A 25,850-nucleotide genomic window follows, 5' to 3' on the forward strand; every position below is an offset into this window, starting at 1 on the left:
ACTCAGCCGTCTCTCCTGGGATTCAAAGCAAACTACACCAACAGTGCTTCTATCACACTTGTCAATCCTATTTATTGCAAACACTGAAGATAAAATTCTGGGGCTGAATTAGCTATGTAACAACTTATAATAACATCCATGTAATGGGTTACTTTATTTGTAAATGCAATTCAATATGCTCATGCATGCATCATTAAATGCTTCCTTTTAATTCTCGGTAGCAAATATCCTCATTTCAGTAGTACTTATATAAGTTTATGTGATACTTATTAACAGTCTTTAACTTAGTTGGTATATCATTTTATCCCAAGTTGATCCTGAAAATATCAGAAGAGATTGCTTAATGGGCTTTCTTTAAAAAGACAACTGAGCGATTTATTTACACTATTTTTCTATCTGCACATTAAAACCTAACCATATTTACTAAAGAAATACTATGACTATAAAATAAATTCTCATTTTATACAATTTGCATTCATGCTGACCGTCTATCTACTCACAGAGAGTATCAAACTGGTTTCAAATAAATGTTATTAAAATAACATGGATTTCCTGGAACTATGAGTCATGGATGGGGGTTTTTCTTTTCTAAAGACATGCTAAAGTTACAGCAATGAATAATGACGAGGATGGCTAAGGTTATGGTAGTCCAAGTAGCTACTACAAGTGTTCCTCAATAAAACAGCTCTAATGGTTGGCTCTATTATATAAATCCATAGTGTAATACTTCATGGGTATGCCAAAATCTAAAGTCTAAAAACCCTAGGGGTATTATATCTCTTTTCTTTTAAAGTGAATTACATGTTATTTTATATTTTATGGATTTTTGTAACTTGTTTTGCACCAATTACTAAATTCTTCATAACACAAACATTCCAGTGTAATTTATATAGCATCTCCATTTGAAGGACCTGAAAATGTAAAAACCAACAAAAACAATCCCCAATGATCTAAACATTACAACAGAAGTTTCTTTATACAGGAATATAATGAATACAAGTGTCTATCTGAACAACAGTGATTTTCTAAAATAACTTTTTAAATGATTACTCAATATATGCAGCAAAGGAAATAAGGCACAGAGTGAAAAGGCGAACTACAGAATGGGAGAAAATATTTTCAAACAATATATCTGATAAGGGGTTTCTATCTAGAATATATAAAGACCTCTTAAAACTCAACAATAACAGAAGATAACCTGTTTTAAAAATAGGCAAAGGACTTGAGGTGACATTTCTCCAAAGAAGATACACAAATTACCAATAAGCATATTGAAAAGATGCATCAACATCCTCATGAAAATGCAAATGAAAACCATAATGACATATTCCTGACACATATTAGGATGGCCACTATAAAAAAAACCCCGGAAAATAAGATTTGGTGAGGATGCAGAGAAATCGGAACTTTGTGCTTCGCTGGTAGAAATGTAAAATGTTGCAGATCCTATGGAAAACCAGTATAAAGGTTCTTCAAAAACATGAGAAAATAGAATTACCATATAACTGGCAATCCCATTTTTGGGTATACATCCAAAGTAACTGAAAACAGGACCTTGAAGATATATTTTCACACCCATGTTCATGGAAGCATTAGTCACACTAGCCAAAGTTGGAAGCAATGTAAATGTCCACTGATGAATGAACCGAAAAGGAAAACATGGTATATACATACTATGGAACATTATTCAGCCTTAATAAATAAGAAAATCCTGTCAAATGCTGCAACATGGATTGAACCTTGAGGATATTACATATGAAATAAGCCAGTCACAAAAATACCATGTAGTTCTACTTATGAGAGGTATATAATCAAACTCTTAGGAGGTAAATGATCAGGGGCTGAGGGAAGGGGAAACTGGGGAACTGTTATTCAGTGGGAATGGAGTTTTGGTTTTGCAAGATGGAAAATTTCTAGAGAGCTCTTACACAACAATGTGTATATAGTTAACAGTGTTCCACTGCACACTTAAAAATGGTTACAATGGCAAATTTTATGTTATGTGTTCTTTTGCCACAATAGGAAAGTCATGCCATTCCTTCACTAATTGCATCTTTATTTTACCACATATGGTGACTAATAGTGTGATAACGTAGGTTAGTGACATCAATGTGTAGCCAAATCCAAGGATTATGAAAAGGGTGGGCAAATTAGATGATTATATGATTATCATCATGAATCTTCCTGGTAGCAAAAGAATTACGATGTTCTTGGTCATTTATGCTTTAATGGGTAAGCATAGTTTTAATGCACTGAATTCTGTTAACACATATAGCCTATTCTTTAATTTACATACTGAGAAAAGTGATTGCATTTGGAAATTTGAAGCTTTATCAAATGATGATAAAAGAAAAAAATTTACTTACTACTCACCCAAATCTGGAGGTAATAAAATGACACGTAGTGAACTGTCTTTATTAGATCAGGCTTCCATAACAGAATGCCATAGACTGAGTGGCTGAAACAACAACAAAAATTTTTTCTCACAGTTCTGGAGGCGAGAAGCCCCAGATCAAGGGGCCAGCATGGTCGGTTAGTGGTGAAGGCTTTCTTCCTCACTTGCAGCTGTTCACTTTTTCACTGTATCCTCACGTGACAGGGAGAGAGTGAAGGAGCAAGCTCTCTGATGTCTCTTCTTATAAGGGTACTAATCACATCACGAGGGCTCTGCCCTCATGACCTCATCTAAACCTAATTATCACCCAAAGGCCCATCTCCAAATCCCATCACACTGGGGGTTAGGGCTTCAATAATATGAATTTGGGGGAGATACAATTTAGTACCTAGCACCAACCTATGCTTCAGTTGATCGGGATACTATATTACCAGTAAATAAGTGTTTTCTAAGATGTGTGTTTTAAAAACTGGTTTATTTTCTATCATATCTTACATTCCATATTATGTTTTGTACTTTCTCACACATGGATAATTTTAAGCTTTTTTCTCACTATGCTTTCCCTACCACACTAAATGGCACACTTTATGAACTAGCATTCCTTTAACAATTATTTTCTCATTTGGAATTAAAATATCTAAACACTGATAATAATTAATCTAGAGCAGATCAGGTCTTAGACATTCTGAGTAAATGGTTTTCTACTGTATTTAATTACTCTCAGTTCTCAGACAGAGAGGTGCAAATATCATTCTGTTAATATACCGTTCCCATTATAAGATGTCGTAAGTTATTGTGAGGATATAGTTACTAGTGCAATCCATAAATACGTTGAAATTTAAGACAAGGAAAATGAAGCATGGAAAATTTGTTACTTGCCCACAATCACATGGTCTAGCCATGTGATTTGTCACTTGTGATGAGGATGCCTTTACTTGCTGTCATAACCACTTTCTACCTTTATACCAAATGGTCAGCATCACATGTCTTTCAGAAAATAAACTACAGTGTGGACTAAGAAGAGCGAAAAACACATTTGTGTGTACTCTACTGACCAACCTCATTGCAAAGATTGCAGATATCGATCTGCCGTTCCACCCTCTCTCCCCTTCCTCGAACGTATGTATTAACCTGAAAACTCACAAGAAACAATGATGGTCATCAGAGAAGAAGGTCATACAACTGATAGGGGGGTAAGGTGAAGCACACACATATAAACACAACTGACTGAAAGAGCAGGGAATAGTGAATGGTGGCAGAGTTAAAAAAGAGAGAACAGACTAGTCTATAAGGTTTCACAGCAAAGGTATGGGAAAAGGCCCAATTGAAAGAGATCAGTTTGTTGACGGCTTAGTGAACGATGTGTGGGAATGGCAAGGTGGCAGAGGCAAACAATGGAATGAGAGATAGGATAGAAAACAATAGGCCCGCTAATGCTAATGCACTACCTTCCCAACCCCAAACTGGTTATTCTCTAAACAAGCTTGTATAGAGTACTTATTAAGTGTTAGGCATGTTTTATACCCAAGAATAATGGTGAAAGTGAATGTCCCTGCTCTCAAAAGCTCAGTGGGGTGGGGTGGGGGCCAGGGCATGGAGGACAGACATGTATACAGTTAAAGCACATTACCTGACCCTAGCTTTAGTTACATTTTTCAGGCGCTGAGTCCATTTATTTTTAGAACTATTTTCTTAGTGTATCAAATTATTTTCCACCATGAATCTATTATAATGTTCTATACTGAACTAGCAGTATCTTGCTTTCCTACCTTGTAAATATTTTTAATCCAAGATTCTGGAAACAAGTTCAATAAAGCAAAATTACATGTTAAATCTTTAGATTGCATATAAAAGCTTAATTTCATTATCATGCAAACACACACACACACACACACACAGAGCTTCAAAAAGCTTAGAGTCAATTGAAAAAAATAATGAGACATGAAGTTCTCTGTCTCCCTAGAAGGTTGCCTGCTAGTCTCAGTAGAGCTGCCACTACTAACTGCCACATCATTAACCTACATAGAATCATTCCACAGATATTCCAGGTTTCATGTGAACACACGTCTTTCTAGAGTCATTTCTATGTGTGCTTTACAAAATTATAACTGCTATAGCAGTAGCTGACTCAGGTAATAGGCACAGAGATATCTCTTGGGTTTGGAATTAGTTTGGAATATTCTTGGATGTGGCCTTCTCTTTCTGGAGGGCATTCAAAAGAAGCAAGAAGATCCCTTTTTATCCTGGATCAGACTGAGGCTTTGTTGCATCTTACTGCAATTATGTCACCTTGGATTAGTTAGCCTCTGTTTCCTAGAGAATTAGTAAGAAAAAAAAGTCTTTTGCTGGCATATCTTGACTACTTAACACATAACTGTTATTTGCAGAGTTTGGTTAAGCTTTGACCCAACATTTATCAAGGAATTTATGTTTTAAGCCCTTATTCATGTTACTTTATCAAAAGCAATCAAATTTTATCAGTGATTCTTTTTTGCTCTTCTGCCTTTTATTAAGACTCTGAGATTCTCAAGACAGTATTTTCCAATGACAAATAAGTCTGCCACCCTGGAGAGGAGAGCATAGCTAGGTACAAATGGGAATGAACATAGTCAGATGACTATGAGGGTGGCCTTTAAACCCAGGACTAGTTACTTCGATTTGAGAACCATTTAGGTGTCTCTTCATGCTGCTGTAGGGCAGATCGAGGAGTAAGGCACCTGAGAAAAGATAAAAGGGCAAGAAAGCTAACAAGGGGATTGGATTGTAGTACCTGTGTGCAGTGGTTAGGGATGATGTAAGCACTTAGTGACAGAGGCATCTGCCTCTGAGACCTTTACGTCTGTTTGTGCTTCTTTGTCTTGTCCCTCAACTAAATGATGAATTCTAAAGACAGGAAATTTCTTATGCTATCAATCCACGTGATGCCTAATGCCATGCACCTCACTAGATAATCTTGTCAATGGAGTGACAAATGTGTTCCAGTTTCTGTAAAATAAACCAAAGCAAAGGCCACTGGAAGATATTTCGGAAGTATGCTTTGTTTGAACTGTTTCTGAAATTGGAAAATTAATTATATGTATATATAATGCATACATAATATCAGTATCATAATTGTTATATAGCACTGGGTGTTATATGCAAACAATGAATCATGGAACACTACATCAAAAACTAATGATGTAATGTATGGTGATTAACATAACATAATAAAAAAATAAAAAAATAAAAAAACAAACAGAAACAAACAAACAAAAAAAACTAATGCTGTACTGTATGGTGACTGACATAACAAAATAAAATTAAATTAAATTTAAAAAATTCTGTGTTAAATGTTATTATATAATATATGATATTATATGTTATAATATATTTAATATGTACACATATGTTGATTAAATTAGAATTCAATTACAAAGTTTAAAACTATACATTTGGGAGGTTAAAAGGGCATGATTTTGCCCCAGTTTACCTTTCTATATTTCATTTTCCCCAGCCAGATTGCAACATTGGCCGTTCAAAAGACACAACTGGTGCTTTCCATCACTGAATCTTTATTTTCATACCTGACTTTCCACTCTGAATGCCTTTTCATCCCATACTCTGTCTACATCTCACTGTTCCTCTGAGGTCCAATACCAATGCTATTCCTTTCGAAAATTAAGCATTCCTTGAAATCTAAATAAAGAAGCATTATTTTTCTCTTCTGACCTCCTATAGCACTGTATTCCTCTTATGCTCTCGGCACCTCCTAAGACATATGAAGCTAGGTGGTGGCAGGAAGAGAAGTAGATGGTCACATAAAATAGCAGACATGAGGCCAGTCACTGTGTCATATGAATAGCAGAACCCTAGGTTGAAGATTCATAAACTTGTACGACTGAGGTTTCTAGAGCTGGATCCATTTTCAATCTTTGGAGATGCACGTTTACGATAAATCCTTACCACCTGAGCTAGTCTGACCAAGTCGCTTCTTCACGCAACCAAAACAGCTTAACATTGTGCCTCGTATCTAAATACTTGTTTTACCTTGCCTAACAGAGCAGAAATTCTTTGAAAGGCAGTGCCCATGGCTTCTTCTTTTTCATGACTCTTATAGCACCTGCAATGTGACACACAGTCAGTGCTCAATAAATGCTTGCTGTAAGAATGGAGTAAACTGGACAACTGATCATCAAATTACATTAAATTTCAGGTCATTTTTGGTGAGGCAAGAACTGAACACAGGCAGTTCATAATAATATTTTACTAAACACTGCTTTTTCAAATGAATGGCTTGCCTGTCTCCCTCTTCACTGTTATAGATTTCTTCCTATTAGAGCTCTGCAAACGTGTTTATGACATATCTTTGCCAAAGGCTAACTTCAGCAGCGGCACCATGTATCATAAAAGATGTGTCATATAAGCAAATTACACAATATGAAGCCATGCATTCCTCCCATTATTTTAACAAGCATCTTCTCAGTTTAAAGGGTGGTGATCTGTATCAGGTTCTCTTCTGAGAGGCCAGAAATGTAAACTTACTTGAACTAGTGTCACTGCTATCTCTTATTCAGAATGGGAAACACTTTGTCAACCTTATTTTCAGATATATCTGGTGTGACCAGATACCCTCAAGGAAATTATTTTTCAGGAATGAATTTGAAAAATTAAAAGGTTCACCAAAGTCACATGAAATATATAACAATGAAGTATAGTTTCATTTTATGAATATCACTTCTCTATACCTATATAGTGTTTTATGGTTTGCAAAGCACTTTGAAATATCTCATTTGCTCCTTATAACAGGAGTCTGCGAGATAGACACAGAAGGCATCATCCTCACTTTGTATATCAAAAAGTGGAGAAGTCAAGAGACATTACCAAGGTCACAGAGATGGTAAGTGGTGAAGAGAAACTAGAAAAAGACCCCAAGTCTTTGAACTATTCTATTTATAACAATGTTTTTCAAACTTCTGGCTGTGACCAAATGTTGGGTCATGAAACTGATTTTGACTAGCATCTAAAAAATGAAATAGAATAGAATACATCATGGAGCATCAGCTCTATGATTTCACTTTTCAGTGAAGTTAAGAATTTATTTGGTAAAGGTAAGAATTATCTCATAAAACTTTTGTTTCAGTTTTGTCTATTATGATGTAAAATGTATTTCTAATTGTGTGAAGTGGTGAGAAAAATAAATGGGAAGTCATTAATCTACATACCATGGTCGTCTACTAAATTATTAAGTTGCTCAAAAGTAATTTATAATGACCAAATCTCCATGTTATTGGTTTTAACATTAAAATAATTGGGATACTAAAAATATATTTTCTGGCCATCCTTGAGTTAGTTATGAATTATGTAGGGTAATTTCATTGTTTGACCTCTTTTAAGAGTTCTACTTGAATATTATATTTAAAAATTTAGGGTTTCTATATAGGCACAATACTGGTTTTATTCTGCTTTTATGGGGGAAAATGCTAATCCTGCTTTATAAATAAATCATCTTAGAAAATCTTTACCTGACTTAAATATATCAGGGGAATGTAGAAAACACTGACTATAGATAACACCTTGAAAGTTAAGCATTGGATTCTTATCAAAAAAAGAATATCTGATATTTCTGGAATTTATTAACAACTTATTTAATTTATATATTATCAATGAATAATCAGAATGAGTGAAGCCACAGCTGTTCTCTTAATTACAATTAATGCAGTGGTTATTCATTGCCAATAAGATAGAGTATGAAATTCTTAGTGGGGCATATAAATGGCGGCAGCTTTATCTTCCATCCCTCCGCTTCACGTAGGCCATGCACTTCCATGTCTCTAAGGCATTGTACATGCTTTTTGCTTAGATGCCATTGCCTCCCACCTTCCTCAGTGAAGCTGGGTCTTAAAGGATGAACCCAAGTCTTCTAGGCAAACACAAATCTTCTAGGCAATGTTATCCCCTCTGTGATGGCTTTATCCATTTCTTTTTCTGTGTTCTCACATACTTTATTACAGTTATGAGAAATCTCACAACATTAGAATTATTTCTTTGTGTAAGCTTCCTTACCTAGGCAGTGAGGTGCTTGAGACTGAAGTCTCTATCTTGCTCATCTTTGCATCCGCGGTGTCCAACACAATGCCTAGGTAATAATAGGTACCCAATTCTTTGCTAAATATGTGTGACATATTTTTTAGTTTGAATGGACATTGACAAATGCAAAACATATAGAAAGCAATACACATGAGGTCACAAGAATGTCTATGTATGTATGTATCTATCTACTCTTTTTTACACTGAAAGCTTCGTTTTTTTAAAAATGTGTGAATATTAAAAGACTACTTTAAGAGTAGAAAATTATCTTTATATTTATTATTCTGTGGTCCATACATTAGCAAAAGAGCTGGCTGATTTGGTCTGTTCAAGCCAACACTTAATCAAATTGCTGACATCCTTTTATCTGATTATGTGCATGATACAGACCAAGGCATTTTTATTTTCCCACAGGCTGAGATGATGGTTTAGAGATACAGCCTACATGTTAAAATTTTCCCTCCATATTTTAGTCATCACTGTATTAAGAAAAAAAATAAGAGATAAGGAATTTTTTATTGATAGTTGGGTCATTTTAATACTTTGTGATATGGTGCCATTAAAGTTTCATTTATATTCCTATGGGCTTTTCTCCTCACTATTTCAGCTAATAGAGTTTGAAGTCCCAATGTGTCTATATCACTCCTTTGAGAGATTTTTTTTTTTAATTGTTGTTCTGAAAACACATCACTAACTTCTTCAACAGATAAAACAGAGGAACCACAGCTGGAGAAGTAGGAACATCAATTTACCCTTCATAACACATAAAATTATACTATGATTGTAGAGGAAGGCAATATTTAATTGACAGTTATTCTAATACATAAATGTATTAGGACACCATCTGTTTGAGTGCTCTACTGAGTATATCTATGCTACAAAATATTTTCAAAAAATATATGGTAGGCTCACATGTGAATCTGGGAGAGAAGTATTTTTTTATTTTCTCGGTTTGAATTATTCACACAGTTCTCGCTTGTATTACAGTTGACTATTTACATGTTTAACCTTCAGTTAAATAGGAAGCTTAGGATGGTATCCAAATCTTACTCATCTCCAGATTCCCAGAGTGGTCAACACTCGGTTGACACATAAGAAGTGTTCAGCAAATGTTTATTGGGAAAAGAAATGAATATATTATTAAAACTGTGATGTTTTGAACATTTCCCAGAGGAGCTACTTGATGTTTTCTCCTGTGTTATAATTCCACAAAGACAAAAACCTCACAACTTCTTTCTTTGTTTTTGAAAAAACATGGCAGTAATGGCAGAGAGTGAAGTTGGATTATTCTTAAAATGCAAGACAATCTTTCATAGCATTCTAACCCCTTGGCCTCCATGTGTGAAACATTTAAACCAAAGGTAAAAAGTTCAGGAAAATATCTGAATTTGTATCTTCAACTAAAGATCAAACTGCTGGATAGTAGGAAACATTTTGGTGATTAATCCATTCACATGTCCATTATTGCACACTCAGAGCCTCAAGAGTCTAAATGTTAGCGATTGCTTTCAGGTTACTTGTGGAGATCACAATTGGCTTCCCTGCCTTTTCAAGTCGTCATGGTGGGGTATTGGGAAAAGTTTTCAATTAGCAATAATCGTGCCTCGGATAAACCTCATTGGCTATGATACTGCCACTGCGCAAAGCTTCCCCTGCCTTTTCATTTAAACTTTAGGGTAACTTAGGATTCGTTGTTGTTTTATATTTTGAGATGTTAGCTGGTCATGTATATTTTTCTTTTTCTTTTTTTCAGAACCTTATCTTCAAGGTTATTAAAATCCTTGTTAAATAACTTTTTTTGATAATAATAGAAATTATACTTACCTAGTATAAAATAAAGCCATGACAATAACAAATATAAGGAAGTATTCAGGAAAACATACTTTGTCATCTGATTCTAACCAACAAAATATTTTTAATGAGTGCACATCTATTAAAAGAATCCTCAAGATGCTGTAATTATTATTCATTTTCTAGAATTGTTTCACCATGAAGCTTTATGCTTCTATGGGGACTTTAATGTTTATGTTTTGTGACGGCTGCATTGACTATTAAAAAGCAATTTGGCTGACATTTTAGGTCTTTTGTTGCCAGTTTTAATTGGATTGTTCATCAAGCATCAACTCCCCCGTTAACTGCAAAAATTTCAGGCCAACGTCAGTTTACAGTAATGACTATTTAATGATTTTATCCTGTCAGTATGCAAGCGTCGTATAGATATATGCATGATTAGTTTCATATCAAGACCTGTAATTAAATAATTGAAGCTTAAACAGAATGGATATCAAACATGAACACATATTTAATAAAGACTCAGAAGCTTATCAAAATACTGATTAACAATTAAACTTGGTTTTAAGTTCATCTGTGTTAGTACACTTATGATATCTTTAAAATATTTGTATAAAGTTTTTGCCCAAAGTTAAAAGAAATTCTCTTTAGCACAGCAGTAAATACAGGTTCTCAAAGGGTAATTTATATCTAATGTGCGCCTAACTGCCTGAGTAAGAAAACCCATTTTAACTATTATTTTATTTGGAGAAAACAATTAGCCAAAACAGAAAACCCTAGAGTAGCAATAAATACTCTTATCAATCAGATAAAATTCTAGTCCTTAAGAAGCTGACTTAATTGAATCACTATATTATACACTTGAAACTAATATAACACTGTATGCTAACTATACTAGAATTAAAATAAAACATTGACTTATATATGCCCATACTATGAGGTCACCCAGTTCATGTAATGGAATGTTAGAACTGGAAAGGGCCTTGGTGACCGTCTATTTTAACTTCCTTATTTTACAGTATTGAAGTCCACATGAGTTAAGGGATTTGCTTAAGGTCATATAGCTAGTTAACAGTAGACTCAAGAGAAAAATCTAGGTCCACCATGTGAACTTATGTATTCTTGGGGAATCAGAGGGTAAAACAGTCTTTTATGTATTGGTAAATTCCTTTTCTCTGTATTCCATTAAATTCACACTTCAAAACTAAAAACAAACCAGGAAAAATAAAATCAGATGATAATTGAGAGGGAGGCAAACCCTAAGAGACACTGAACTCTAGGAAATGAACTGAGGGTTGGTGGAGGGGAGGTGGGTAGAAAGATGGGGTAATTGGGTGGTGGGCATTAAGGAGGGCACTTGATGTAATGGGCACTGGGTGTTATATGCAACTGATGAATCACTAAATTCAACCCCTGAAAACAATAATACCCTATATGTTAACTAAATGAATTTAAATAAAAATTTAAAAAATCCCAAACCTGTATATAGAGATACACACTGAGAAGCTTCATTTTCTCTTCTTTCCCCCTCCACCCCATTCCTCCTCCAACCCTTCTAAGTAACCATTTTTTACCTAGTTTCTTATTCATCTTTCCAGTATTCTTCTTGCCAATATACAACATATGAATATATACTATTATTTGCCCCCTTTCCATATGCCAAATATAGTACACCACATACACGTTTTTACACGTTGGTTTTTTTCACTTAAAAATACATCTTATGATTGCTTCACATCACACAGCATAGAAATCTTCCTTGTCATTTTTTCTTTTAAGCTGCATAGTTTTCCCTTGCATGGATACTATAGTTTAGTCAATGTGTTTATCAAATTATTAACAACTATTTGAAAATGTTTTAGATGCTAAAAATTATTTCACTTTACCTATGAGAAGTATTTATCTGTATAATGGAAATGTAGAAAATGTAGTTATTAAGGTGAAGGCTAAACTCCAGTGTAGTGTGCATAGTACTGAAGAACAACTAAAAAAACCATTACTTTCTCTTTGATTTAAAGCCCTAGTCCTAAAGCTCATTGTATAATTAAGATGTTTTCCAGGATTTACTGGTATGGGTAAGTAAAAATACATGCTATTGTGAATTGTGTCAGACAGTTGAATCACAGACCTGTGCCTCTGAAACAAATAATACATTATATGTTAAAAAAAAAAAAAAAAGATAGCAGGACAGGAAAAATGAAGCGGGGGAAATCGGAGGGGGAGATGAACCATGAGACACTATGGACTCTGAGAAACAAACTGAGGGTTCTAGAGGGGAGGGCGGTGGGGGGATGAGTGTTATATGCAAACAATGAATCATGGAACACTACATCAAAAACTAATGATGCAATGTATGGTGATTAACATAACATAATAAAATAAAATAAAATACATGCTATAATGAAAATGGTCATAAGGCAGCACATAGAAATTTTTACTTTTATGCTATGTCCAGTAAGCATAACATTTCAAAATCCTTCCATCTTCAGTCTAAATAGATCATACTACTTGTCTCCTGCTCATGGTAATCCACATGTACCTTGCATTTTAAAATAGTTGCATTTCACATTGGAATGGAAGGCCTGCCTATGTTGCGACTGCATAGTGAAAGACAATAGGGAGACAGGCCAATTAAGGTAGAAGCAGACTTCTTATTAAATGACAGGTCTTAGATTCCCATTTCATGAAACATGTACTCCTGCCACATGCCAAATTCCCATTAACTTCAAGAAGGAATTATGCACAGAAGAAATACGTAGGCTGAAGAGGGCAGGATAAATTAGTCCAGAGCAATCCTTAAATGTCAGTTTAAAATGCAGTGAATGCTTTAAATTATGTGTAGTCATGTTGTTTGGATTGAATATTATCCACTCACCCCCTGTCTCTGACCACATCTTCAAAATGAATGGGGCAAAAAATTGCTTGAAATAGAGAAGACACATGAACAGCTCAATTTGGAATTGTAAGTTAAAACGGAATCCAAAGGTGTGAGTCATGAAAATGTAGATTCCTTAAAGGAAACAGCTTAAGAGAAAGAAAACTGTGCTTTCCCTCAGCATATAAAATATTTACATTTAAGATAATGACTAGAAATATTTTTAAACTCTATTAATTCAGCCTAATTCAGAAAGTCAGGTTTTATTAATTGTAAAGTCCAAATCATACTTAAAATATAAGCGTGTGATAATTACCTTCAAGTGCCCTTAGGATTCGTTGTTGTTTTATATTTTGAGATGTTAGCTGGTCACCAATTTAAAAACAATAAAAATGCCAACTGTATTCTTATTATTGCTTTAACATGTGTAAAATAGTTTATGCTCTTAAGCAGGTGAAACAACTGTCTACAATCTTCATAGTACCCTTTCTATGGGATATCTCAGGGTAAGTTTCAGCTTAGTTCTGTCAATATGAAAATAAGTTTTAAATTATGAGACTTTGTTATATTAAATTAACTCAAAAATTGTCCCTTAAATGTAAACACTTTTAAAAGCAAATCTCTAATTTAGAATAGCTACTTGGTAGATAGCCATTCGAAATCTCCTTTATAGAAGCTCTAAAAGAATATTACAATGTACTGTAAAGAATATTTTTACCAAAAAGTTGATGTTGGAAAGCTTGATCTATGTCATTCTCTGTCAATTACATAAAAAATGAGCTTACTTTTATTTTTGCAAATTATAGGGACATGAGTTTACATGAACATTTGCCACTAGATGGGAGCTTGGATCTGTGATAATTAGCAGCTGACTGCCTTTCATCCAGTTTTACAGGACTCAGGAACACAAACCTTCTTAAGAAAAGTAACTCTTGGGGCACTTGGGTGGCTCAGTCAGTTAAACGTCCAATTCCTGATTTCAACTCAAGTCATGATCTCAGCATTGTGGGATCAAGCCCCCATGTCCAGCTCTGTGCTGGGCTGGAGTCCGCTTGAGATTCTCTCCCTCTCCCTCTGCCAACACTGCCCCCCCTTTAAAAAAGTGAAAAAGAAAAGTAACTCTTTATTGACAAAATAAAACTTTATAACCTGCACAACTAACCAGCTGGGTCACAGCAGGTTATTTCCTCACCGTTTCTTAGGAGATGATAGAAAACAGGTTAACATTTAGAGTGAATTCCTTTAAACCATGGCCTATGCTGGAAAAAAAAAAAAAAAAAAAAGGAGCAACATGACTTTCTAGTACTCCTTAAAAAAGACATCTGCTTTTCTTCCAGTTACACAATGGTAAGCTTGGTCAAAACATTTTCCAGCATCTCGATGCCTAGCATATCTGTGACCTCCTGTAGCTGCCCCCCAGAAGCACTATAGTTTTCTCTGAAGTCAGAGATACCAAGATTTTTTTCTAATATCATGATTTCTTAAACTATAAAGAAAAGGTATATTGATGGCAAGCAAAGTTTGATGCTTGGAAATCAACCTAGAGAGAGACAGTATAGAGTAGGAACAAAGAATTCAGCTTCTGGAAATAATGATAGACTAGAAAACCTAAAACGTTTTACACTACAAAGCACCTAAAAATGCTAGGTGAACATATCATTCATCTTTTTAAATGAAGAATGACACTCAGAAGTTTAAAAAAAAAAACAAACCTAGAAGCCAAAACCAAGGTGGGAATTCTAAATAAGAATGGCATGCCCAGAATTTGACACAGCAGCTCCTTTGTAAGTGGGTGATAAAAGAACATGGGCTTTTAAGGCTAAGGTGAAAGAAGCAAGACACAAGGATCTGAGTTATTGCAAGGCAGGAAGTTGCAATTGAGACCTGCCTATGTTGCCTATATATGGACCTTCAGAATGCGACACTTCAAAAAAGGGTATACTAGAAAAAAATCTGCCCATTGGCACAAGAGGACGAAAAGAATCCTGTCTGTTCTGGATTGGGCTCTGGGTAAAAACAATAAAAAAGTCATTCCTGAGAATTCATAAGTATGGACATAGATCATGCAATGAATTAGGGTTGAGTTTACACTTTCTGTGTGGTTTAGCAACTACCAATATGAGACATTAGTATGGAAGTATCTGGACACCATATGGAAGTATCTGGACGCCTTGGTGGAGGCAACTGCAAACAAGATGACAATCCAAAGTTAAAAATTATATGAGGAAATAGTCCACTTTAAACAAAAGCCGATACCCTCAACAAACTATAAGATTAGATCCCTGAGAATAGCAGGTAATAGTGCCATTGTTTAGAGACCATAAAAAAGCATATTTAAAATGGCCAAACAGAATGTAACCATAACAATAAAACGCTATTTGTAAAAAAAAAGATCATGTAGACTTTAAAAAGAATAAGAATTCTAAAACTTAAAAATATAAAATCAAATAGCAAAACTCAATGGAAAATAAAACACAAAGAGGAACTTAAATTGCAAGTAAGGCACAAATAAACTAAGAACTAGTGAATTTGAATGCGTATCTAAAGAAATTACACAGAATGTAGTGTAGACAGATGAAGACATGGAAAAATCTAAAAGATGGGGTAAGGGTCATGGAAGGTAGAATGACATAACACAATACATATCTAATAAAAATTCTAAAAGCAGAAAATAAAGAAAATAGGAAGAAATGATAATGACAGAATTTTCCAAGATTGATTAAAGAATCAAAAATGAGATTGTGAGAAAATTCTCAGATTCAGGGAGCACAACTCCCAAGCAGGATAAATAAAAGTAAATCCACACATTAAGAACATATGAGGCAGCCATGAAAATACACCACCCGGACCTGTTATGGGTGCATAGTTGAACAACAGCCCCAATCCCTGTCTTTCTGAATCCAGTACTAGGTCCACCTTAAGGCCAGACTGTGGTCTACTTCCACCCAATGGATGAACATGGTTTGGGTATTAATATAGGCCATTCCTGTAAGATGGGGAAGTGTTTTAATGGTAATTTTGGTTCTAGGATTCTCCATCAGCCTGGCCAAAACTTTCTTGGATCCACATAGTAGTCTGAAACTTCTCCTCCTCATTTTTCTGTCCCCCATAGATGTCAGAACCTGAAGATCCTCCCTGTCTTCTCCTGTTCCCTCTCTTTTATTCTTCAAAGAGTCTTCCAGAAAACTTGCCCATCTAATCCCATCTTGACACCTGCTTCTTGAATGATGTGAATTAGCACAACATCAAAGAGAAAGAGAGACTTAAAACGCTAAATAGAAAGAGATTACCTATAATGGAACTATAATTAATTAGACTGACAGCAAATTTCGCAATTACACCACAGGAGCTGTAAGATAATGTGTGGCAAGCCTGTTGATTGCCTATCCAATAGCCATTAACCTCTTTCATATTGCTAACAGAGCCCTTAGTTGTCCAGGTATGAAAGATGTGCCCCACCCCGAGTGCCATTACTAGTTCAAGCAACTAGAATATTACATTCACCTTTGCCAGTGACTAGATTAGAGGGTGGGCATGTCACCCAGTTCTGGATGAGATGAAGTCTGAAAGAGGTTTCTGACAAGATTATTCTATCTGATATATACAGAGAGATATGTAAGGAAAAATCTGTTCTTTTTTCAAGCCTTTGGACATTGTCATCATTAGGACATGATTTTGGAGCTGTTAGCCATTTAGCAACCATAACATAAAAGCCAAAAGAGTCAGAGAGAAGCTGATTCAGAGCTCTGATATATTGAGCTGCTTAACTGATCAACCCTGGTTCTGCCTAGGTCTGGATTGCATGTTATGAGAGAAAAATACATATTGTTGTTGTTTAGGCTGTTATTTTGAATATTCTTGGTATATTCCTTGTATCAGGAAGGGTTCTAACTGATAGTTCATGAGGCAATATTTTCAAAATGCTTAGAGAAAAATGTCAATATTGCATTCCACATCTAGCGAATTTGTTAGTCAACACTGAGGGTGAAATGAAGACAATTTTCTACAAGGATGGAGAATTTACCACCAACAGACTCTTGATGAAAGAACTATGAGAGGATGCACTTAAGTAAGCATAAAACTGAATCTAAAAGGAAGGACTGACCTGTAAAAAGGAATGGTGAGTAAAGTAATTGATAAACACATGGGCAAATCTAAATGAGCACTGAATGTGGAAAATATTATAATTTTGTGTGTTAAGAAAAAATGTAATTGATAATAATTACATGTAAGTGAAGAGAGGATGATCCATATGAAAGCATTCTAAGCTCCATTTATTGTTTAGGAAAAGGGTAGAGAAACTTATTAATTTTAGACTTCAAGCCAAATAAAGATGATAAAAATTTAAGGTAATCTCCTAAAATAACAGAACTAAAATGAATAATTGCTAGTAAAGGGAGAAAATGAATAAAATAAAATAAATTCAATAGAGGACAGTAAAAGATAAAAATTTTAAAGCAGTGATTATGAGAGAATGAAAGAGGGCTATAGTCAGACTGAGTTCAAAGCCTTAATCCCAGTTCTGCTACTCACTAGCTGGGGAGACCTGAGTAAGTTACTAACTACTCTGTACTTTAGTTTCTTCAACGTAAAGTGAATATAATAACAGATTCTATGTCATAGGAATTTTTTAAAGATTAATGCATTAATCCACGGGAAGTATTGAGAATAGTGCCTGGCACATGGTTAGTACTCAATAAGTTATATCCATTATAGCTATTATTCACTGTTGTGAGAGTACTGGTTTAGCCAAGGAACAGAATGTAAAAAATACTATTTCTTTCAAAGAAGTAATAAACTTTTCTATGACTACTGGCTGAACAGCATACCAAAAATACTTCCCTGTTTATGTGCACATTTATTGAGTTAAAGTTTTACAAAATTTGATGAGTAAATATTAAACTCAACTTTTTTTATTTGTCACAAATATTTCGTAACAGGAAAATAAAAGACAACATAAGGGGGAGATGGCAACAGAGCATAAGAAACGTATCAGGACGTGCTGGAAATTAGATAGGATGGACATACAAATATTCCATTTCTTTCAGTAAGCTTTCTGATTCATTTTCAGTGATATGCCGCTAATTTGAAAATACAAAGCTCCTCTGCACAGAGGAGAAAAACAGAGAGAGGGATCCATTCAAGCAGAACTTTAGAGTTCATCCTCCTCAGCTTCATCGTCACCTTCACCTTTTTTTTCATATTGTGGGCTTCCTTCCCCTTGAAATTTTGTTTGAAGAAAGGGTTCTGCAAATAAAGTCTGAGAACCATCCCTCCCATTAGTGCTTTCCCCAGTCTTCTTGATGATGAACCTTCTGTAGCTCCCTCAAATTATGACTATCACAACAGCTCCCTCTATGGGATAGCTTGATATCAGTGTTGGTGCTTGATGCCTTTTAGTGATCTTATGTCTGGGTTCACTACAGCTGCACACCAGGGAGCTTAAAGTATTGTGTTTAATTTCCAATACCTTTCCTGATAACAATTAACATTTAAAGTAAAGTGGTGTGGAATATTCTTCCTTATATTTATGAATTTGCTCATACAATCATATAATTAAATATTGAAATTCCATATAATTTAATATTAAAATACTTTAGTATTAAATTATAATTCTATATAATTTAATATTAAAATATATTAATATGAAATTATAATTTAATATTTAACTGAAACAATTAAATATTGTATGAGTCTGTAAACTTTTTCTGTGAAGGACCAGATACTAAATATTTTAGCCTTTGCTGGTCATATGGTCTCTGTCTAATTATTCAACTTTACTGTCTAGCACCTAAGCAACCATAGACAATATGTAAATGAATATGTGGCTCTGTTCCAATAAAACTTCATTTATGAAAACAGGCGGTGGGCCAGATTTGGCCCAGGGGCCATAGTTTGCTGACCCCTGTTATATTGGCTTGGTTTTCATTACCCAGTGGATTCATTTCACAAAACAGAGTTTTACTACCAGGATTATTTAATCATTCTCTTAAACTGCAAAATGTTTTTGTTCGAATAAGTGGGACTTTCGTTAAAAATTTGCTTTTGAGGACTGAAATAAATGTTGCCTTGATTTTTCAATATTCTGAAGGTACTTCAGCTTAAGAGTCAAGGGGATGCATTTATATTTCCAATATATTCAAAGCCATAAAAAAGTGAAAGAAGGAATTTCATCTGTCAATGTGAGTAAATTATATTCAACTCAATCACCTCCAGGAAGATTATTACAAATTTTACATTTAAATTCATAGATAGCACCTAATCTGCTTATAATTTTGTTGACAGCTGAATTTCTGCTATTTTATCTACCTACAGAGAAGCCCTTGAAACTCGAGAATCTATGTGGTTTTACTGCAATCCTTGAACTCATTTCCTAAAGAGTCTGTGAAAAAATTTGAGTGAAAATTGTATTTTTAATTAGCTGCCATTTTTAATTACCCAAACAATTCATCTTCATTTAAAAATATGGATACCATCAGGGTCACTGTATAATGATATGCAGATTGCACACTATACAAGAGTGCTCCATTCCAGGGTGTGCCATTCATACTGGGGACGCTATGGATCACTGAGGATACTGAAAACCTACAGACTTATTAAAACAGCTTTCTGGAAGATGGCTATAAACAGTCTTATTCTAACAACCAATATTTTACAGTAATTTTCAAATGGATTGTAACAAAGTATCTTGAGGAAAGGTTGTTGTTCTTATTCATGTTTTAAAGGTTATTTGGTCTAATTGTGGCTTTGCATTCTCTGAGGGAATTAGTCCCTTCCTCTAATAATTGTAAGTCCTCTAATAATTATTGTATCTAACCTCATCTACAAAACTTCAGCAAAGATAGGAAACCATGAAAAGTTTATACTTCTCTAGTCAAAGGACATCATTTTTATTGGTCTCTTTTTAAAATGATAGGTCAGAAACACCAAAAAACCCAAATAATCCAATTAAAAAATGGTCAGAAGACATGAAAACACAATTCTCCAAAAAAGTCACACAGATGGCCTACAGACACATGAAAAGATTGCTCAACATCATTCATCAGGGAAATGCAAATCAAAACCACAATGAGATATCACTTCACACCTGTCAGAATGATGAAAATAAAAAACATAAGAAACAACAAGTATTGGAAAGGATGTGGAGAAAAGAAAAAAACCTGGTACACTGTTGGTAGGGATGCAAACTGATGTAGCCATTCTTGGAAAACAATATGGAGGTTTCTCAAAAAATTAAAAATAGAATTACCCTATAATCCAGTAATTCCATTACTGTGAATTTACTTAAAGAATATGAAAACACTAATTTGAAAATATGTAAGCACTCCTATGTTTATTGCAGCATTATTTACAACAGGTAAATTATGAAAGCAACCCAAGTGTTCATTGATAGATGAATGGATAAAGAAGATGTGGTATATATATACAATGAAATATTACTCAGTCATAAAAAAAGAATGAGGGGTGCCTGGGTGGCTCAGTTGGTTAAGCAACCAACTCTTGATTTTGCTTTAGGTCATGATCTCAGGGTCGTGAGATCAAGCCCTGCGTCAGGCTCCACTCAGTGGGGAATCTGCCTGAGATTCTCTCTGTCTGCCTCTGCCCCTCCCTCCCCCTCTTTCTCAAATAAATCTAAAAAAAATGAAATCTTGCTATTTGCAACAACATGGATGGATCTTGAAAGTATAATGCTAAGTGAAATAGTCAGAGAAAGATAAATATCCATATGATTTCACTCATATGTGGAATTTAAGAAACAAAACAAACGATCAAAGAAAAAAAAAAGAGATAAAACAACAAACAGACTCTCAACTATAGAGAACAAAGTGGTGGTTACCAGAGGGAAGGTTGGTGGGGGGGATGGGTGAAATAGGTGAAGGGGATTCAGAGCACACTTATCATGATGAGCACTGAGTAATGTATAGAACTGCTGAATCACTATGTTATACACCTGAAACTAATACAACACGGTATGTTAGCTATACTGGAATTTAAAAAAAATGATAGGTCAGTAGGCATAGTGCACACTTTTCTCATAGAGTATTTTCCTAGCCATCTTGTTATTGTTTTCAATGTTATATTTTATGTTTCCCCAGTACTTTTATTATTTATTTATTTATTTATTTATTTATTTTTAAAGATTTTATTTATTTGACAGAGAGAGACAGAGTGAGAGAGGGAACACAAGCAGGGGGAGTGGGAGAGGGAGAAGCAGGCCTCCCGCCGAGCAGGGAGCCCAACATGGGGCTCGATCCCAGAACCCTGGGATCATGACCTGAGTCGAAGGCAGACACTTAACGACTGAGCCACCCAGGTGCCCCTCCCCAGTACTTTTAAATGTGTTCCACTGAAGGAATGGTTTTCACTGTGTTTCAGGAACATGTTTTAGGGACTAGGATGGAGGTTGGAGCTTTGGCGTCCTCGTTTTCACTTTTACTTTTCATATACATTGGAGTTGCACATAATATTGGTACAAAGGGAAGAAGTTTTCAAATTGTAATATGTAGAGAACAGTTCCAAACACAATTCCCTGCCCCCTCTCCCCCAGGAAGTATGACTTTACTTGAAAGATGCTGCCAACACCACTGGTGGCAGTAGAAGTTTCCAATCTTTAAAGACCTCATACTTGGTAATTTCCACAATACAATCTCTAATTCTCACAAAAAACCTACAAGAAGGTAATTGTTACTATTCACATTTTACAGACTGCCATAGACGGAATGTTTGTGTCCCTCTAAAATTTGTCAGTTAAAACCTAGTCTCCAGTGTGATAGTATTAGGGAGGTGATTAGGCCTTAAGAATACAGCCCTTGGGGCACCTGGGTGGCTCAGTCAGTGAAGTGGCTACCTTTGGCTCAGGTCATGATCCCAGGGTCCTGGGATCGGGCCCCGTATCAAGCTCCCTGCTCAGTGGGAAGCCTGCTTCTCCCTCTCCCACTCCCCCTGCTTGTGTTCCCTCTCTCGCTGTCTCTCTCTCTGTCAAATAAATAAATAAAATCTTAAAAAAAAAGTATACAGCCCTCATAACGGAATTAGTGCCCTTAAAAAAAAGACTCCAGAGAGTTCTCTCATCCTATCCACTATGAGGAAACACACCGGAAAGACAGCCTATATGAACCAAGGAAGCGGATTCTCACCAAACACTGGATCTGCTGGCACCTTGATCTTGGCTTCCCAGCCTCCAAAACTGAGAAAAAGTGTTTGTTCTTTTGTTGTTTGTAAGCCACCCAGTCTATGGTATTCTGTTACAGAACCCCAGATGGATTAAGACACAGATGAAGAAATAAAGTCTCAGAAAGGCCACCCTGTTAGTAAGTGGTAAACCTGGAAACTAAACTTGAGTCTGTCTGGCCTCAAATATTCACCCTACCCATATATTGTAATGTAAGGTATTTATTAGCAGGAAAACGCCGAAGAGGATTAGATATCCCTAGTTTTAAAAGATTATCAGTGTGGATTAGGGATTGAGTTCATGGAAAATTGAACTACAGAGCCTAAATTATAATACTTATTTATGCATAAATATACAAATGATGATAGATACAAAAATTCCAATGAAACAAAATTACATTTTCAAACTCTGCCCAAGTGTTCATTTCTTAAATTATTATCTTATTCTGAAATATTTCAGGTTAAAATTATTACCCTTCAAGGACCAAAGTGTACTTACACATTTCAAATAGTAAATTTCACGAAGAAAATATGGTTGTTAGCTTTTAAGAAATACAGTTCTGCTCCAGTAAGAGATAAACCATTGGTGATTCACATCACACAAAACTTTATTTGTTGCCTCAATCTGATTTTCAATTCAAGATGGTATTGGTGATACTATTATTTCAGTTAGGCGTCTCACTTGAACAGAAATTGGGACTCAGATGGCTTCTATCAGTGAAGGTTTGCAATTGTAATTTAAAGCAACCACATACACCTGCAAATGACTTTGTAGCCTTAGGGGAATGCAAAGTGAGTTCACCAGCAGGGACAAGCAGAGCTTTCAACTACTGATGGAAAAATCATTATTTTACCACCTCTGTTAATTAGTTAAATGTCTGAAGTTGGAGAGAAGTAAACTAGACACACTAGAAAGGACTATGAGAATAGTCCTGGGGATAGAATCCAACATTTCTGAGCACCTGCAAAGGATTAAGTACTATGGTAGGCAAGAGATAGCAACATAACCTAGTCCCTATTCTCAGGGAACAATACACATCTCACCCACTCACCTGCCATTTCTTTCTCTTTTTGCATTGAAAAGACCTTCCTTCCTCCCTGTTTCATCTTTGGTTTGTGTCGTCTCCTGCACTCTTATTCCAAGACAAGTTCAAGGGCTTCCCCCTTTATAAACATCTTCCTGAACAGTTTCCTTGTGCCCTAACTAGACCATTCTATCATTGCACTTGTTACACTTTATCACACTAGCTGGTTTACCTGTATGTTAACCCTATTGATCCTATTACTTATTTCCAATAAGTCCCTCAAAAGCAAGTGTTGTGCTTTATTTGTCTAATTAAACAGCTAATATTTCATTCAACAGATATTAATTGACCTTTTATGAGCCAGAGAATACAATTATCAAGCACACCATACACTTCATACATAACTTGTTAAATGAAGAAATAAAATCTGATCCCATGTACTCCTGATCACAACTCCCCTCCTGAATATCTCTAGCACTCTGGGTTCAGGTTGTGGTGAATTAATTTGTGTTGTGGATATATATAAAATTCTCAAGTTGTTCTTTGGGTGTATTAAAGATTAAAAACTCCTTGAGCAAAAGGGCTTTATAAAATATTTGTTCTTATTTTAGTATAGTTCTTAGTAAAGGGTTCTGATCAATTAACTGCTCAATAATTATGAGTTTAAGAAAGCAACTTTCTACTTTTGGATAAGCATTATCAGTATGAAATAGAGAAATTTACCGTTCGTTTAGTTGATCCTGTCAACAACCTCCCCTTCCCAAAATCTCAGTCACCAAATCCTACCTCTGCAATGTATCCCTTTTACCCCTGCAGCAAATGCCTTGGGGGCCTCATTATGTCTCACTCGAACTATTACAAAAACCTCTTATCTGTTCTTCCTGCCTTTAGTAGCCCCACCTGAATCCATCAACACTGCAACCAGAATATACTTCCTAAAAACTAAATCTGACTGTGCATGGCATAGACTACCAAGCTGTTCACTAAATCCTTTCCCTCTTATAAGGAACACAGACCATATTTTCCAGGTTTTCTTGCTAGGTCTAGACATATGACTGAGTCTAGAAAATAGAAGTGTTGAGTACCACACTCTCAGGTCTGGTCCATAAAAAACTCCCATTTTTGCTCTTCTCCCTTCCCCTAGTTTAATGTACACAAACAATGGCAACTTTTCAAGCCATATGTAAAAGACAGTGGAGCCATAGGATGGAAAGAGCCTGGGACCTGGGTGAAACCTTGGAGAACTGCCTAGTAATCAAGAATTCTCAAGTTGAATTTAGGTGAACGAGAAATAGCTATTTTTGAGCCATTGTACATTTTTAGGCTATTTTGTAACAGAAGGTGGCATCGTCTTTCCTACTGTACAATGTTATTCCTCTGGTCAAAATCCTTCATCCATTAGCTATCATACTCTACGCAGATCCTTAGAATGATAGGTATAAGGTCTTTCATAATCTAAATGTGAATCACTCTACTGGTCTCATTCTATTTTTAATCCTTACCTCCCACTATCCCATGGTCATATTCCATACCCTTTGCTTAAACCATAGTAAATTTCTTGGCATTCTCAGAAGAAAAAAAATACTTTAATGCCTGCACCTATGCTGTTCCTTCATCTTAGAATCCATTCTCTTTCTTCTGTCCCATACCTAAAATTCTTTTTATCATTCATAGTTCAACTCACATTTTATCATCTCTGAGACATCTTCTCTGATCCTCTTTGTCAGAATCAATTGCCCTCCCATTGCCACTCCTATAACACATTTAAAAAATCGTATCATAGCATTAACTGTATTTCTAAATTGATACATAGTTTAACTGTATTCATATGCCCATTTTCAAAACTGAATTGTATCATCTTGAGGACAGGGATTGTATCTCATTCATTCTTATAACCCCCAGCAATTAGCATTGACTCTTATATGCAGTAGTCACTTAAGAAATATAGGTTGAATTGGTATTACTTGGATTCATATAGCAAGTTAAGTTTTTCAAAGTATTTTTCATATGTATATATATGTTATTTCATTTTTACGCTCATAATAATTATGTGGAATAAAATAAGGACAGTTAATTAATTATAAAGTACAGTTAACTACAGAGTACAGTCTAGATCTCGATACCCTGACCCTGGGCATGAGCATGGTTTAACCACCTCAAGGAGGAGGAAAAGAAATTAGTTAGGTAAAGCTACCCTAACCATAAAAATTCATTCATAAAAATGACCATGCAACTTTCTTTATGAAAGTACACAACCTGTAAGCGTATGCATGTTTGTGTGTATAGGTTGCAGTAGTAGTAACTGTTGTTGTGATAGCCAATTTATTTTAGATAACTCAAGATTTAAAATGACTTGGGAAGATACCCAGGATATATTGTGTGAAAAAAGCATATCATAGAAAAATGATATACAGTATAATCTCATTTCTGTAAAATACATCAGGAAGGACACTCATCTCTCAGGGAGTAGAATGATGAGGAGGTAGAAATTTTTTAAAGATTTATTTATTTGAGAGAGAGAGAGATC

General features: G+C 35.2%; 1 protein-coding gene and 1 non-coding gene across 2 annotated transcripts in view; both read right to left on the minus strand.

The window, feature by feature from the left end:
- Nucleotides 1–25,850, minus strand: part of TENM1 (teneurin transmembrane protein 1) — a 785,358-nt gene that overhangs the window by 345,696 nt on the left and 413,812 nt on the right. The gene's annotated exons all lie outside the window — the stretch shown is intronic.
- Nucleotides 9,975–10,109, minus strand: LOC118013578. The gene has a single exon (XR_004680066.1). It is a non-coding gene; the product is annotated as a U4 spliceosomal RNA (small nuclear RNA).

The sequence above is a fragment of the Mirounga leonina genome, unplaced genomic scaffold (assembly GCF_011800145.1).
Source record: "Mirounga leonina isolate KUSES-001 unplaced genomic scaffold, KU_Mleo_1.0 Mir_101664, whole genome shotgun sequence".
In the NCBI taxonomy this organism is placed as follows: domain Eukaryota; kingdom Metazoa; phylum Chordata; class Mammalia; order Carnivora; family Phocidae; genus Mirounga; species Mirounga leonina.